A 16,323-nucleotide genomic window follows, 5' to 3' on the forward strand; every position below is an offset into this window, starting at 1 on the left:
AGCATGCGTGGCACTTGGTTCGATCAAAATTCTCTACACATGATCGGAGTATGTCCGATCGGCCCAGATGGTCGGGAAATATTTCCAACATGTTGGAAAATTGGGTCCGACGGATATTCCGACGGAATCAGTCCGATGCATACCACACACAGTCGGATTACCCGATGACACGGTCCGATAGGACACATTCCAACGGATTCTCCAACCGTGTGTACAAGGGCTAAGAGAAAAAGGGTGACAGAAGGGATCTACAGCAGACTGACAGCCTTAACTCTGTTTCTGTGCACAGTGAGAAGGGGGTGTGTCCCTTCCCTCCAATCAGCTCTCAGAGCTCTCCTCAATGAGCTATGCAAAGTGCAACTTCAGCTTTTCTGTCCCATTTTTCCTGAATTCACAGACAAGCTTATAAATTATGCACTTTGAGCAGATGTAGAGAAGCGGGAGCTGCAGATAAACAGGTACAACTTATATAGGAGGATTGGGATTTTTGCCCAAAAAAGGGCAATGTTAATGAAGCTCTCCCCAGTGGCACAGGCTTTTATTGCCATGCCACATGGTTCAGCTGCTGGGAGTAAAAAAAAAAATGTAAACTCTGAGTTGGGCCGAGGACTCTCCCCGACCCCACATACTTCATACTCGGAGGTCCCAGATCCTTTTTTTGCTCTGGGATGAAAGGAGCACTGGGGGAGCAAAGAAAATGTGTGTATATGCTTCTAGGGAAAGGCATGTTGCTATTGTATGGGCAAAAAGCAGGTTTGCTCCAAGGGAATTTTAATGGTAATATCCTGTTTACAATATAGCATGCCCAGGTCTTTTAACCTACCATTTAGTCTGTGAAAATGCTCACCAGAGTCTTCAGGACTCCGAACTCATGAACAATACTTGGTCTCATGTTGGCATGATTTTAAAAGAAACAAGTATAACAAATACTTTAAACAAGCACCGTTTACCACTTCTATGACTAAATGATGTAATCCAATACAATTTCTTAAAAATTAGCATTTGCTATTGAAAGTATTTTTGGGGGGATTCCCATGCTGCCAACATCTCAAGTTGAAATTTCAAAACTAATGGAAAAGCATTGTTCTAAAATTAGTATTATCACATTTTTACTTGTAGTGAGGGAGCAGCTCATTTGTTGTCCATGAACTGACCAACTGAAGTATATTGTGTCTTAGCCCATCCTTAGCATAGCATATACAGTTATGCTTATTAGTTTGACAGAATTTATGATTTCTTGCCCATTTTTCAGAGAATATGAATGATAACACAAAAACTTTTCTTTCACTCATGGTTAGTGTTTGGCTGAAGCCATTTATTTTCAGTCAACTGTGTTTACTCTTTTTAAATCATAATGGCAACAGAAACTACCCAAATGACCCTGATCAAAAGCTTGCATACCCTGGTGATTTTGGCCTGATAACATGCACACAAGTTGACACAAAGGGGTTTGAATGGCTATTAAAGGTAACCATCCTCACCTGTGATCTGTTGGCTTGTAATTAGTATGTGTGTATAGAAGGTCAATGAGTTTCTGGACTCCTGACAGACCCTTGCATCTTTCACCCAGTGCTGCACTGACCTTTCTGGATTCTGAGTCATGGGAAAGCAAAAGAATTGTCAAAGGATCTGCAGGAAAAGGTAGTTGGACTGTATTAAACAGGATAGAGATATAAAAAGAGATCAAAGAAATTGAGAATGCCAATCAGCAGTGTTCAAACTCTAATCAAGAAGTGGAAAATGAGGGGATCTGTTGAAACCAAACCAGGTTCAGGTAGACCAACTAAAATTTCAGCCACAGCTGCCAATAAAATTGTTTGGGATGCAAAGAAAAACCCACAAATAACTTCAGGTGAAATACAGGACTCTCTGAAAACATGTGGTGTGGCTGTTTCAAGATGCACAATAAGGAGACACTTGAAAGATGGGCTGTGTGGTCGAGTCTCCAGAAGAAAGCCATTACTGCGCAAATGCCACAAAGCATGCCAGTTACAATACACCAAACAGCACAGAGACAAGCCTCAAACCTTCTGGCACAAAGTCAGTGATGAGATCAAAATTTAGCTTTTTGGCCACAACTATAAACACTACATTTGGAGAGGAGTCAACAAGGCCTATGATGAAAGGTACACTTTGAAACACGGAGGTGGATTGCTGATGTTTTGGGGATGTGTGAGCTACAAAGGCACAGGAAATTTGGTCAAAATTGATGGCAAGATGAATGCAGTATGATATAAAAAAAATACTGCATTTATCAGCCAGGAAGCTGCGCATGGGACGTACTTGGACATTCCAACATTACAATGATCCAAAACACAAGGCCAAGTCGACCTGTCATTGGCTACAGCAGAATAAAGTGAAGGTTCTGGAGTGGCCATCTCAGTCTCCTGACCTCAATATCATTGGGCCACTCTGGGGAGATCTCCAACGTGTAGTTAGTACAAGACAGCCCAAGAATTTCTAGGAACTGGAGGCTTTTTGTTAAGAGGAATGGGCAACTTTACCATCTGAGAAGATAAATAGCCTCATCCACAAATACCACAAAAGACTTCAAACTGTCATTGATGTTAAAGGGGGCAATACACTGTATTAAGAACTGGGGTATGTTGAGCAGGGTAATTTGGGTAGTTTCTGTTGCCATTATGATTTAAAAAGTGTAAACATGGTTAATTGATAATAAATGGTTTCAGCCAAGCACTAATCATGAGTGAAAAAAGGTTTTTGTGTTATATTCTCTGAAAAATGGGCAAGAAATCATCAATTCTGGCAGGGTATGTAAACTTATGAGCACAACTGTATAATGCAAAATAAGAAATCCTGCTGCTGAAAAAAGCTTTTTATTTTCCTCGTTCAGACCTGTAAATAAGTCACTTTTCCACTGGTAGAGATGCCATGTTTTCTGTACAGTTCTACTCCAATGTAGGAGAACCCTAGAACTGAGTATGATAAAGACATAGCTTGAGGGTCCTTTTACACCTATATGTGTGCATTGAAGCATGTGATAACACACATTCGTACACATGACTAGGCCTCATAGTTCCCTTTTAAAAACACACTAAACTTCAGCACATAGATGTAAAGTAGCCACATAGGAAGGAACTGGATTTCACCTTGAAATGCATTATCATGCAGTAAAGTTTCATGTGCATTATTGTACGAGAAAAGGCAATGGATCTTACCACAAGTTAAAAGGATACAGTACTTTCTGTGCTTGCCCTTCTACATCACCATAAAGCTCAGCATGCTCCAAAGACTCATAGTAAGATCTGATTGGCTACACTATATAGTAATAGTACATATAAAATACAATACCATTGCATACAGCCTGAAAACATACTTTACAGTCCTTATTTCTGTGTGTACGTGTATATAAACCCGAAAACAAAAATATAGTATATTGTGGATAACCAGTAATTTAATGAGGTGGCTGGATTTCTTTTTTTACATTTTCTTTGGCTTTTTATCCTTCATTTTCACCTGGTAATCCTATCAGTAGAGCACTTCAGCATTGTTACCCTGGGCTGTTCTCATAAATTTGGACTATACAGAAGATATCTTAAAAGGCTTTTATTTAAGTATATATATATATATATATATATATATATATATATATATGGCTGAGATTTCAGTATAGTACAAAGTAAATCATATGCTCAATGGATTTCTAGCAGGAGAAACCTGATTTTTTTTTTCCTGTACATTCAGAAAGAGTACTGAAAAAAAAAGAAAATAAATCTTAATGCCGCCACCACATCAAAGAATTGGTAATCTGGAGCATGTACACTTTTTTTTTTTTGGGTTCCACCCCTTTCTGCCCACCGTAGCTTCCCTTTAACTGGGCTTGTATGCCCGAGGAGCAGAGAAGGCCTAGCCATGTGATAACTGTGATTGGCTGTCATAGTGGTCACATGATTGGGAGCCGGTCCCATAGGTTCCTGATCATTCATACAGACCAAGAGCTGTCTTTAACAACTAGGTCTCTGTGCTGTGAGCGTGATCTCAGTACAGAAATCTCTGCTGTCCATAGATGAATATGTGCATCATGAAAGCCCACTCTTTGTCACCACTCACATGCATTAAATGGGCACCACAATGTTAAATATACTTTACCTACTGACATTCGGCTTGATTTAATTAATCTGTCGTCAGGGAGCTAAAAGAAACACAATAGAGAAAAGATGAACAATGCACGATAATGTAAATTCCAATAAAGGATCAGAACAGGAAATTAAAATTTACAAATTTATATTTGAATACACATTTACTAAACAATGCATTTTCCATTTTTCTTGCATTATGATTATTGGCTGTAGTGTTCATAGTTCCAAAGGTTAGCAAACTCCAACCAGCTTGATTGAAAACAGCCTTTCTGCATTCAGTGGTTTTCTGCTTTGATTATAGCCATTTATAACAATTATCAAAAGATTAGCCTGTTCCTGGAGAATACTTATGGAACATTTTAAAAGGATTATAATGGAAGTTTATTGGATTTTACACAAAGCGCATAAATTGCTGTTTTCTGCTTGCAAGCTGGTGATTATTCACATTTTTGTTTCAAAGTGCCATGGTCTTCCAAGATCTGTTGAGGAATTTAGAAGATTTTGTGTACTGGTAAAAAGTATTGTTAAACCTTATACAGTGTCTTGAAAAAGTATTCATAGCCCTTGAAATTCTCCACATTTTGGCATGTTACAATCACAAACGTAAATGTATTTTATTGGGATTTTATGTGATCGACCAACACAAAGTGGCACATAATTGTGAAGTGGAAGGAAAATGATAAAAGGTTTTTCTATTTTTTTTACAATTATCTGTAAAGTGTGGCATGCATCAGTGTGTAATTTAATCTCAGTATAACTACAACTGTTCTGTAAACCCCTCAGAGGTTTGTTAGAGAACCTTAGTGAACAACAGCATCACGGAGGCCAAGGAACACACCAGACAGGTCAGGTTTAACGTTTTGAAGACGTTTAAAGCAGGGTTAGGTTATGAAAAAATATTGCAAGCTTTGAACATCTCACGGAGTACTGTTCAATCCACCAATCCAAAAATGGAAAGAGTATGGCATAGCTGCAAATTTGATACAGGTGATTCATGGGTGTACTTATTATGTCTGTATAGAGAATAATAAGCTTTAGTGAAACACTCAGCAATCTATCACATTTATCATAATTAGATCAGTGAAAGATGATTTCTCATTGGTTGACATGGATTATAGGACTTAATGCTTATTGCTTTATATACTAGCTTAGTGTATAAACTGAAGTGTGTATAGCTGTGTTTGTATGTGTATATCTACCTATAGGAACACTTTATATCTACCCAATCTGCTCCTCAGCCCCTTAATAATTAAAATATAAGGGTGCCAGTTCCCCTCAAGGTTTAGATTTTCCTACAGCAACTCCTCCAAAATAACTGTGATTGAAAGAAATAAGGATATGTAATGTGAAAAGAAAAATCCCTGCTGTGTTTATGAGTATACTTTGTTTCTGTTGGAAAATAGTCCTATGCATAGTCTGAAAGGAGCTTTGTTGAAGGTCAGGACCCTGGAATTAGGTTCTCTGAATAGTGAGCCCTGACCCCTTGTGTCTCGTCATGTTCCTGTGTCGATGGTTATAATACTTAAAAACGTCTTTCTTTGCAGCGGAAATATGAAGTTGATTAAGCTGCTAGTAAGTGGGTATGAGAGCAGTTAAGCACAGGCTATAAATCTTGCTTCACAGTCCTCTGTCTTCATATTGTTCAGCTAATGATATCTGTGTACATGAATCCTGAGTCCTGCTATGGCCTTGGACTGTAATGTGGTTCTTATGGTTAGTTACTATGGGGTTTATTTACTAAAGCTGGAGAATGCAAAATTAGGCTAATTTCTGCATAGAAACCAATCAGCTTCCAGGTTGTATTGCCAAAGCTTAACTGAACAAGCTGAGGTTAGTAGCTGATTGGATTCTATGCAGAAGTGAGCCTGATTTTGCACTCTCCAGCTTTAGTAAATAAACCCCATTGTGCGTATGAATTTGTTTTGTGTAGTTGTAGCATTTAAAATACTCGGACATTAAAATTTACAATTTTTAAACAAAAAAAAAAAAAATATTGTGTATGTTGCAGTTTACCTGTTTTTAGATGTGGTAGCTGTATTTGTTTTCACTTTTCAGACTAAGAACATTTTGGCAAGTACAGAAATTAGTTGTTGCTGCCTTTATTTCCCTTGTTATTTACTGAGAGCGAAAAAGAAAGCACAAATGCCTTTATCTTTATTATGCAAACTATTTGTCCCAAAGGGGTTGTAAACCCTCAGGGCTTTTCACCTTAATGCATACGATGCATTAAGGTGAAAAACCTCCGATGATGCAGCAGCCCCCCCCCCCTTTTTCTTACCTGAACCCAGTCTTTCCAGCGTCGGGGACGAGCACACCAGCTTCGGCCGGTGTCTCAGTCAGGTCCCGATTGGATGGATTGATAGATGTGCAGCCATTGGCTCCTGCTGCTGTCAATCAAATCCAGTGACGCGGGAGCCGGGGGCGGGGCCGAGTCCTGCTGTCTGTGTCAATAGATGCAGCAGCAGGACACAGGAGCGAGCCCGCACGAGTACCTCGAGGGAGAGCGGCTCTCCAATGGGGCACTCGAGAAGAGGAGGAGCCAGGAATGCCGCTGAGGGACCCCAGAAGAGGAGGATCGGGGGCCACTCTGTGCAAAACCAACTGCCCAGAGGAGGTAAGTATGCAATGTTTGTTTTTTTGTTTTATTTTTTAACAAACCTTTATATATTCTTTAAAGCCTAGTAAACACTGGACGTTATAAAAAAAAGACTGTATCGTTGGCTGTAGAAAGCTGTAGCTGTACAGGGAGTTTTTCAGTATTTTTGCACTAGCGTTTTTCAGCATTTTTAGCTGTAGCATTTTGTAGAAAAACCATACTCATAAAAGCTTATGGCTCAAATAAGCCGAATAGCCTAGTTTTTGGCGTTTTTAAGCTGTTTTCAGCGTTGAAAGGAAAAAAATTGATAACCGCACAGCTGAAAAACTCCTCTCAAAACCCACTATTTCTGGGGGGTTTTCCAGCCAGAAAACTCACCTGCCAAAAACTGCTGATAACAGCCTACGTGTGCATGGATGCATAGGATAACATGCAGAGGAGTTTATTGGCTGCAGAAAGTCTGAAGCCAAAAACAGCAGCTGTAAAAACGTCCAGTGTGCATGAGTCCTAATAGTTTACTAAACTAACAGTCCCATGTTAGTACAGCTATCTCCCCCGCCGAGCTGTTGTGTTTTGACAGGAAGATGCCCCCCTGCCAGAACACTCTGGTCAGCGCTCTCTGCCGTTGGCAGTTCACCTTTACAGAAAATGTGTAAGGTGAACTTACTCTGGACCCCCTTCCCACCCCTCCTGGTTTCGCTGTACCTGAGGCCAGAGATCACTTGCTAGGAGACATCAGGTCACCGCTTCGCAAGTCAAGGGATTTGAAATCCCTGCCGCTCCCTATCCTCTTCTCCCCCCGCTGACAGGAGGGGCTAGGCAGATTTTGATTGGTCGGCGCCATCAATATAATGGCTCTGACCAATTAGAATGCCTTCTATACGTACCTTTACGAGGCTAAGCTGCAGGGATTTGAAATCCTTGGACCAGTGAAACAGCGACCCGGTGTCTCCTAGTGGGTGATCACCGACCTCAGGTACAGCGGGACCGAGAGGGACGGGTAAGGGGGTCCAGTGTAAATTCACCTAACACATTTTCTGTAAAGGTGAACTCACCCTTTAAATACTGATGTGCAAGTGTAGCGATGACACTTTGGACAAAGTGTCTGTCATGTATAAATTTAGTTTTTTGCCTCAGAACAGTAAAGGGGTTCTGAGGGTTAATTGTGTAGGTTTAACTTTAACATCAGTTTGGCTGGGCTGTGTTATGCCGCGTACACACGACCGGACTTTTCGAGGGACTAGGTCTGACGGACTTTCGGCGGAGTTCTGAAGGACTTTTCGAATGAACGGACTTGGCCACACACAATCACACCAAAGTCCGACGGATTCGAACGTGATGACGTACGACCGGACTAGAATAAGGAAGTTCATAGCCAGTAGCCAATAGCTGCCCTCGCGTCGGTTTTTGTCCATCGGACTAGCATACACACGGGCGGATTTCTCGATAGGAACTGGGTCCGGCGGAGTTCCGGCGGAAAAATTTGAAACATGTTCCATTTCTAAAGTCTGACGGATTTTTGCAAATCAAAAGTCCGCTGCAGCCCACACATGATCGAATGGTCTGCCGGAATCGTTCCGTCGGACCTTTGATGCCGAAAAGTCCGGTCGTGTGTACGCGACATTAGAGTTCTGCCTGGTCATGTGTACAGTTAGGTGCACATGACAGGCTCAGAACCAGTTGTACGTTTTGGGTATCGGCTTCCCCAGAGCCAATCAGTGGGTGTGCCAGGCCCCGCTGAGGAGTCTGGGGAAGGGTACTTAAGAGGTTGAAGTCACGTGTTCTAGGTTTGTTCATGAGGCCCTAGTGGTCTGTTCCCGATTCTGGACCGGGGTAGCCCCGCGAGGGGTCCCGTCATGGGAGCGTTTGTCGCTCTGCAACATGCTTCGGTTGGCTAACTCCAATAGACCCATCTGGTCTGGGGTAGGGATCCGTCTGTTCCCGAGTCTCGGAACCGTCTGGTCCGAGGCGCAGTAACTGAGGGAGGTTCAAGGCGCCCGGGTGTGCTCTCTGCTTGGAGGGGCACCGCAGCTCGTGTAGGTGACCGGGGGAGGACTCTTCGGAGAAGGGCTAACAAGCTGCCATCCTGAGAAGTGCCTGGTTGCTGAGTTGTGAAGGACACTGACGAATCCACGCTTTTTCCAGTACTACCAAGGAGACAGAGAACGTACCAGGTACTGAGGAAAAAAGGTTGCTGTTCACTTCTGTTACCAGTTACTCAAGGTCAAAGATATTACAAGTTCTGGATCAAAGTGCTGACTGCCATAATCTGTGGCTAGAGATTTGTTCAGCCTTAAGACGCCCAGCTGCGAGTGGCTACTCTCTGGGTGATATTAGAGACTTCCTGATATTAGCAGTTCAAGGTGCCTGAGTTTCTTCACCCTTGCCCTCTGTTCCCATAAGAGGCTGTGTTGTTGGATGTTACCCCTGCAAATAAAAACCTTTTCTAAAGGACTTTTATGATGTCAGCGTCCAAAGTTGTTGGTTACTAACTCTGGGAACCCCTGGATGTGGAAGAACCAGCCAAGCGGAGGTAACCAGTAAGCCCAAAAGTTAAGGCCGCTTTGCCAAGGGTTATGGCCCCTACACAAGTATGTATACATACCTTCATTTCAGGGGTCTTTGGTTTGTTCACGTGACATGCAGGGGTTTCGTCCTCTTCCTCTCCATTTGTCCAGCAATAGGTGTAGTCCTGCATAATGCAGAAAGCGCCATTAAATTGTGAGTGCAGGGCACTGTGGTGATGCATCTCTGGGAGGGGTCCATGAAAAGTAAAACAAGCAGAATACCATCTATGCTCTTGCGTAACATACCAAAATTTGCAATCAGTGCTGTACAAAAAGGAAAGTATTCCTCACAAAGCAACCAAATGGAGTGGGATCTCTGATGAAGGGGGTGTGCCCTTGAAACACATAAGGTATAATGCAACAATTGAAGTTACGCCTATGTTGGCAATTCATATTTTGTTGGTCACATATTTATGCCTGTTGGTTGGTCAAACTTTTAATTATGACATGCGGGCATATAAAGTTATTTTGTGAGTACAATACTTTTATTTAATAAAGTTTTGTTGAGGAAATCACATTATGCAGGTGCACTCTTTTTGTTTTATTTCTGGTGTGCCCATTACAGCCTGGCTTCATAGGAAGTGGGTTGAGTGATGCTGGCTGAATGAAAAAAAATGAACAGATTCCTCCATCCACACAAACCAGGTAGATGAAGAAATCCCCCCCATGATCAACTACTGTCAACAGGAACAGCTACACATGGATCAAAATTTGGCCTGTACCTGCTGAACCATCTGTGGTCCGCTTTAGAAAAACAGGGTGCCCCAGAAAAAAGAGGCACATATACTTTTTTCCCATTTTACTTTTAACTTTTTTTGCTTTCTGTCTACATTAGACACGTTTCCTATTAATTCTTTCCCTAATGCCGCGTACACACGAGCGGACTTTTCAACATCCAAAGTCCGACGGACTGATTCCGTCAGACTATTCGATCGTGTGTGGGCTGCAACGGACTTTTGATTCGCAAAAGTCTGGCGGACTTTAGAAATGGAACATGCTTCAAATTTTTCCGACGGAACTCCACCGGACCTGGTCCCTTCGAAAAATTTGCTCGTGTGTATGCTATCCCGACGGACTAAAACCGACGCTAGGGCAGCTATTGGCTACTGGCTATGAACTTCCTTATTCGAGTCCAGTCGTACGTCATCACGTTCGAATCCGTCGGAGTTTGGTGTGATTGTGTGTGGCCAAGTCCGCTCAGTCGAAAAGTCCGTCAGAACTCTGTCGGAACTCCGGCAGAACTCCGGCAGGACTCCTTCGGAAGTCTGTCGGACATAAGTCCTCTCGTGTGTATGGGGCTTTACCCTGTTTCAGTAGGAAAGGAAGTGTGGGGAAATCTACCCATTGGGGACACAACAATAAAAGCCTACCCAGGGTTTTTTTTTTTCCCACTCTGTCCAAAACAAGAAAAAATGTTTTGCCCGACATCAAACTTTAATGCCAAGAAAAAATAATTGGCCTTTGCATTGGTAGCTGATGAATTTTTCATCAACATTTCTACAGTCATTACTTTTTTTTTTTTTTTTTTAATATAATGCAGACATTTTCCGACACAGAAACTTCTGGAAAAAAAAAGCATGTCATAAGGCCGACTGAAAAATGGCTTGTCTAAATGCTATATTCCATTTCATGGGAACATATTTGTTCCTATCAACACCTGTGATGATAGCTGCAAGTTGCTGTCTGTAGTAGTGTCAGGTTTAAACTGGGTTTACAGGCTTTGGGGATTGCAATTAGATATATTTTCTCATTGCACTTTCAGTGCCATGACTTTTATCTTTCAACTAGAAGTAAAGCTTTTCCTTCCACTTGTTTCCATTTATTTCGGACCGATGAGAGAGATTAGTAAAATATAGCATGTTTCGGGTTGATTAGTGATACAAAATGAAAAGATCAGTTACTGGTGAAATCCAGACATGCTGACAACATAAACTTTGCTGTTTGAACTAAAACATTGCATTTGGTACTTCCACACACAATAGATCCTGCACCTCATGAATGAAATGTTCATAGTAATGAATCGGAATGCAGCTGTCATCTCAGAGTTTTAGTTTGGAAAAGAGAGAAAGAACCTGTTTATTGCAGACAGTTGGCCCACTATGCCTTAAAGTGGAACTAAACCCTCCTATCCTTTATAGACAAGGAGGCTGCCATCTTAGCCTCTGTTTGATCAGCAGTTGCCATGGTGCTGTACATGCGATCAGCTATGACACCAGCCATTTGATGGCCTGACAGTTCAGTTGAAAACAACTGTGGCAGTGATCATTTACGGCAGGGGTCTCAAACTGACGGCCCTCCAGCGGTTGCGAAACTACAAGGCATTGCAAGGCTGACAATTACAAGTATGACTCTCACAGGCAGAGGCATGATGGGACTTGTAGTTTTGCAACAACTGGAGGGCCACCAGTTTGAGACTCCTGATTTACAGCATGTCTTCAGTGCAACTGTTTTGGGAACAGTCAAAGCAATGGGTTTAGTTCCACTTTAAGCTGACCATGTACTGTTAAATCTGCTTATACAATCTCCTTTGGATATGCCATCAGCTATGTGGTACAAATTAGCTTACCTGATTTGATACAAATTGAACAGATTGTTTGTCTAGCCCTTATATTACATAGTTTTGGTTAAACTAAAGGAGATTGTATTGTTCTCCACTTCAGACTCAAAAAACGATAGTGAAAAAAATTGATAACCACACTAAAGGATAAAAGCCATGATCAAAGTTTATAACTTAAGGCAAAACTTATTTTTTTTCTTAGTTTTGGATAGAGTGCAGAAGGATTAGAACATCTGTCAGTTTTTATTGCTAGCTGTGCCCCCATTACGGAGATTCACCCTCTTTTTGTCCTGTTTACCATCATCATTGAAAGTGAAAGTAAAAGAAAAGTGTCCCCAGAAAAGTAATAGAGAGGAAATCTTCAAATGGGGACAAGTGGTCTGGTGACCTGGGGGCTCCCAAGGAATTCTCCTAAATTGCTGGGATTTCCTCTAATTTTCTGTTTGGCTGTGGGACAGGAATTGAAGGGAAATCTCCTTAACCTCCCTGGCAGTATGATTAGTTCTGATTTTAGGTGCTGAAAGCAGTACAATTATTTTGCATGGGAATTTGACGTTTTATATTGTAGTCCTGCAATTCTTAGGAATAACTATCTTAAATCTGTTCAAACCAGAGTCTAATACACATCCCAGGTATGATAAAATGTATAATATAATAAATAATGATAAATAATAATAAAAATGATTCAATAAAGTAATCAAATCCAAAAACACCGAAATTTTGCTCATTTGCAGAATTGTCGCTGTCATTAGATTTAGTATTTGATGACGAATTTCCCCACAAATCGCTATCGCTCAATTCTGCAAGTGATTATAATTTATTATCGCTGTTTTCTAGTTGGTCTAAAATCACTTTTGACATAAAGGGACAGTTTTTGGTTGCTATGGGCAATCTCCAAATTCCAGGCAGAAAAAACAGTATTTATAATATAAATGTGCATGCAGGGCACTGGACAGACCACTAGGGACCAAGGTGGTGTGTACTTTTTTGAATTTGGCGCCAATCTCCGCTCCCGTGCGTAGTAACATTGCAGGGAACGGAGCTCAGCGGCACTCAGGCACTGTGTGAATCGAGTGGAGGACAGCTCGATCACACAGCGCAGAGGACATCGCTGGATCCAGAGGACAAGGTAAGTAACATCTCCCTGTATCCAGCGATGCGATCCCGAGTCTGGCTCGGGGTTACCGCTCGTGGTACTGAAATCCCAGCCCGAGCCAGACTCCGGATCCCCACCAGGGAGGTTAATGGGACAAAGATGGTGAAAAAAATATCTGATGGGTTATAACCCTCCCATGCTCTATCCAAAATGAAAGGTTTTGCCTATAGGTCTACTTTAGGCTGGATTCAGATAAATGTGCATTGAATGCGTTTTTTCCGGCATCCAATTCGCAACACAGGAGAGTATGACCGGCTCTCAATGGAGCTGGTTCACAGAGCTCCGGACCTGCTGCGGTCTGCATTTGCAAAGGGTCCTGTGCGTCTTGTGGTCTGATTGAGGTGCGAGTTCTGGCAAAAATTCAGACCTGATTCACACCAGATTCGGTGAACATGGATGCACTGGACCCCATGCTGTGAGACACGGCTGCAGCATGTGTGAAGGCCTTCTAAAATTCTCCACTTGCAATGAGCTACTTTCTAGAGGGTACTCCACAAATTAAAATCAATACATTTTTTGATTAGTGTTGGTGGATTTCTGCCAGTCATAGGCTGTGTCTTGCCCCTCCAGCCTGTGTCTTAGCGTATGACGGAGGTGAAGCCACCATTAATCTATATGTAATAGTCCACCCACATTGTGATTAGCTTGTTAGTGGGTATGGAGGAGGAGGGTGTGGGCTATCATTTACCACTGTGTATACACCCACATGTGTGACTCTATAGTCACATGGGCTGCTCAGATGTGATGGGTAAGCATAGAAACCCACTGAAAACTGAGAATGTGCAGAGCTGCCACCACAGCTGCAAACTCCCTAGCTGAATTGGGGACATGAACATAAGGTGGAGTTAGTTATACAAGAAACATTTTCTATCTTGCTCCCTCCAATTTTCTTAATCCTGCTAAAGCCTAGTACACTTAAAAAAAAAACAGCCGACATTCAGCCCGTGTATGCCAGCAGCCCACCGGCTCCCTATCAGCGCTCTCAGCCGATTGCTGACCGGAGTGTTCTGGCAGGGGGGCTAGACCCATGTCAGAACACAACAGAACAGCAGGGGAGAAATCGCTGTACTAACATTGATTGGATTGTTAGTACAGTGGCTCCGATCTGACCTGTCAGTTTTTTGTTTTTTGTTTAACCCACTGGGTTGAACGAAAAAAAAAAAATCTAGTGTGTGTTTGTTTACCTTTTTGGTTGTAGAAGCTCTGATGTCATTTTCTTTATAGTAGGACTAGCAGCATTTTGTTATGTTTTTTTCATACCAGTTAACAGAGCTGGGCATGATTTTATGACTTACGACATAACGCGTTCTAGCCTAAACAAAAGGTGTTTAACCTGCTAGCGCCTGTTTCCCATAGTGCTTTGCTTTCTCCAGTAGCATTTAAAATTGTACTACAACAGTGTTAGTGGCTGGGTAATAATTCTCTGCAACAATTACCACCCGCTGGAATATTTTTGCACTTCTAATTCTATGTTATTAATAATGAATAAAATTGCAATTTTCCTAGCTCGCTGGGGGCAGTAGGGAATCATTTCAATGAATATTTCAACATGTTATTTTAATCATGGTTCCACCATATTCATGCGTGTCATATTTTATGATTATAAATTCCAGGCTGACGAGGGACCCCATAGTCATTAAAAGGCAAACTGTTTATTGGAAGGTTGTTCTTTGATTTACAAGCCTTGTTAAAACCACTGTAAAAGAAAGCAAGCTGTGTGTCATTAATACTTGTAATTTGATGCAGCATTAGTAAATGGGTTCCTCATGATTAATGCTTTTTAGCAGTATGAGAAGTCATTTAAAGCTGGCTACCTCAAGATGTTTAACATGTAAATACAGAACCTCCGTATCATAGGCCCAAGTGTCTTTATTTTGCTTATTCGTTTGCATATATAAAAGAGAAACTCTGGTCCACTAAATGTTGCTTGCTTTTTAACTGCCTACTTAACATACATGGCACTGGTGCTCCGTACTGGTCCATTGGGCAGTGATGGCCATGTGTCACAATACTCTGGGACTAGCATGGCACCTTAGAATTTTGGAATAGCAGCTTTGGGCAATGCTTTTTTGATTTGTACGTTTCTTAAATGTGTGTTGAGGTTTTCCTGTTAAGGGTCATACACACGATCAAACTTTTTGACAACAAAGATGCAAATTAGCTGTTTTAAGGCAACATCTGACCATGTATACGCTCCATCGGACAAACTTTTTCGGTTTTCCTTTAGACTTTTGTTGGCTGTGCGAATGGACAAACTTTCCGGCAACAAAGTCCAATCGTGTGTACAGAAAACCATAGGATTTTTGTACAAAGTACAAACAGGCATGCTCAGAACCAATGCAAAAGATCAGACAACAATACAGAAGTTAACCAAAGGTGGCAGTAAAGAGCAGAAAAACCACGTGATTTGGTGAAAGTTGGCTGAAAAAGTCCTGCCCTGTGTATGCAATACAAGTTCACGGCCGACACCCTTTGTAGAAAAATCCACAGGAAAGTTTGTACAAAGTCAGATCGTGTGTATGAGGCTTTATAGGGTGACCATACATCCTTCTGGATTCAGAGGATCGTGACCTGTTTTTCTTGTTTGCTGGCAACTAAAAACTTTGTAGAAGTGGAACCAAGCAGTACTGGAACCAAACTTGCATCATCTGAGATGCAATGGCTAAATCTGCTAGTAGATTTGATAGACTTGTACTCACAGACCATCAATTTCATAGTCTTTTCTTCCCCTCCTCCTGCAGCACAGTTGTGCTAAGGTTTGACTCAGTAATCCCTTGACTGGTCAGACACACCCCTCATCATCTCTGTAATACAAGTCTGGAAGAGGGATGTGGCTGTTACTCAGTTATGCCTGTGCAGAGCATTGCAGTGTGAGGACAGATAGCACATTATCAATAAGAGAGACATTCGTTAGTTACTACAAAGAGATAAAAAGTTGAGAAACCTAATGCAGGCTTTAAGAATGCATTCTACACTTCCACCGTGAATGCTTTGCTTGGTGGAAATAATAGGAAACAGGTAATTGAAAAATAGTTTTTCTGTGCACCATGCCTTCTTGTGCAGGAAAACTATCCTATCGCTAACCTTAGGCTGGGCATAAATAAATCCTTTTTTTCTCTTTCTCAGCCAGCTGGCGGGTTTTGTTATTATACTCTGACAGTGGGGCCTCCACTCTCAGAATACACTGATCAGTGTTGCAGCCGATTGGCTGCAGGTGCTGATTGAATAAAAGCTTTCAAGCAGTCTGGCACCAGTTGAGGTGGAACTGCCATAGATGGATCGAAATTCCGCAGGTCCCTGCTGAACTGGCCAAATTTGGATCTATTGATGGCCAGCTTTTAAGGCTC

At 41.8% G+C, this 16,323-nt stretch overlaps 1 protein-coding gene across 9 annotated transcripts in view; it reads left to right on the plus strand.

The window, feature by feature from the left end:
• Positions 1-16,323, plus strand: part of NBEA (neurobeachin) — a 901,556-nt gene that overhangs the window by 623,977 nt on the left and 261,256 nt on the right. The gene's annotated exons all lie outside the window — the stretch shown is intronic.

The sequence above is a fragment of the Lithobates pipiens genome, unplaced genomic scaffold (genome assembly GCF_037356315.1).
Source record: "Lithobates pipiens isolate NorthernLeopardFrog02 unplaced genomic scaffold, aLitPip1_a1.2 Scaffold_16, whole genome shotgun sequence".
Lineage (NCBI taxonomy): Eukaryota > Metazoa > Chordata > Amphibia > Anura > Ranidae > Lithobates > Lithobates pipiens.